Raw genomic sequence first — 1,860 nt, 5'->3', positions numbered from 1 at the left:
AACAGACTAATGTATAAAAATGTGGTATAGCCATACAATGAAATATTATTCAGTCATGAAAAGGGATGAAGTTCTGACACATGCTACAACATGCGTACACCCTGAAAACAATATGCTAAGTAAAATAAACCAGACACAAAGAACAAATAGTTTATAAAATATCTAAAAGAGGTAAATTCATAGGAACAGAAAGTAGATTAGTAGTTATCACAGTCTTGGGGGAAAAGAGAATGGGGAATTATTGCTTAATGTTTACAGAGTTTCTGTCTGGAGTGATTAAAAACTTTTGGAAATAGATACACTGGTGATACTACACTTGATCTTAGCCAAAAGGCCAAGAAGTGATCAAGAGGAGAAAAGAATACATGGAAGAGCTGTACAAAAAAAAAAAAAAAAGATCTTAATGAACTGGATAATCAAGATGGTGTGGTCATTCACCCAGAGTCAGACATTCTAGAATGTGAAGTCAAGGAGGCCTTAGGAAGCACTGCTGTCAATAAAGTTAGTGGATGCGATGAAATTCCAGTCATGCATGCTTAGTCGATCAGTCATGTATGACTCTTTACCATCTTATAGACTGCAGTCCTCCAGGCTCCTCTGTCCATTGGGATTCTCCAGGCAAGAATACTGAAATGGGTTGCCATGCCCTCCTCCAGGGGATCTTCCCAACCCAGGGATTGAACCCAGGTCTCCCACATTGCAGGTGGATTCTTTACCATCTGAGTCAGCATGGAAGCCCAAGAATACTGGAGTGAATAGCCTATCCCTTCTCTGGTGGATCTTTCTAACCTAGGAATCGAACTGGGGACTCCTGCATTGCAGGCAGATTCTTTACCTGTTGAGCTACCAGGGAAGCCCAAGGAATTCCAGTACAAATATTCAAAACCCTCAGAGATGATGCTATCAAAGTGTTGCACTTAATATGTCAGCAAATCTGGAAGACCCAGCAGTGGCCACAGGACTGGAAAAGGTCAATCCTCATCCCAATTCCCAAGAAGGGCAGTACTAAAGAATGTGCTAACCATCAGACAATTGCACTCATCTCCCATGCTAGTAAGGTCATGCTTAAAATCTTGCATGCTAGGCTTCAGCATTATGCAAACCAAGAACTTCCAGATGTCCAAGCTGGGTTTAGAAAAGGCAGAGGAACCAGAGATCAAATTGCCAACATTCACTGGATCATAGAGAAAGCAAGGGAATTCCAGAAAAACATCTACCTCTGTTTCATTGACTATGCTAAAGCCTTTGACTGTGTGGATCATAACAAACTGTGGAAAGCTCTTAAAGAGATGGGAATACCAGACCATCTTACCTGTCTCCTGAGAAACCTGTATGCGGGTCAAGAAGCAACAGTTAGAACCCTGATATGGAACAACTGATTGGTTCAGGATTGAGAAAGGAGTGTGACAGGGCTGTCTGTTGTCACCCTGTTTATTTAACCTATACATTGAGCACATCATGAGAAATGCCAGGCTGGATGAGTTACAAGCTGGAATCAAGATAGGCAGGAGAAACATCAACAACCTCAGATATGTGGATGATACCACTCTAATGGCAGAAAGTGAAGAGGAACTAAAGAACCTCTTGATGAGGGTGAAGGAGGAGAGTGAAAAAGCTGGCTTAAAACTAAATATTAAAAAAACTAAGATCATGGCATCCGGCCCCATTACTTCATGGCAAATAGAAGGGGAAAAGGTGGAAGTAGTGACAGATTTCCTCTTCTTGGGCTCTAAAATCACTGCAGATGGTGACTGCAGCCATGAAATCAGAAGATGATTGCTTCTTGGCAGGAAAGCTATGACAAACCTAGATAGTGTGTTGAAAAGCAGAGACATCACTCTGCTGACAAAGGTCTGTATA

At 41.6% G+C, this 1,860-nt stretch overlaps 1 pseudogene; it reads right to left on the bottom strand.

Annotated features, from left to right (window-relative positions):
• Positions 1-256: 256 nt before the first annotated feature.
• Positions 257-346, bottom strand: LOC139034014 (U2 spliceosomal RNA; annotated as a pseudogene).
• Positions 347-1,860: the final 1,514 nt, after the last annotated feature.

The sequence above is a fragment of the Odocoileus virginianus genome, unplaced genomic scaffold (genome assembly GCF_023699985.2).
Source record: "Odocoileus virginianus isolate 20LAN1187 ecotype Illinois unplaced genomic scaffold, Ovbor_1.2 Unplaced_Contig_18, whole genome shotgun sequence".
NCBI classification, from domain to species: Eukaryota; Metazoa; Chordata; class Mammalia; order Artiodactyla; family Cervidae; genus Odocoileus; species Odocoileus virginianus.
Note: the sequence above shows the minus strand (reverse complement) of the source record. Positions and strands in the feature narration are given on the sequence as shown.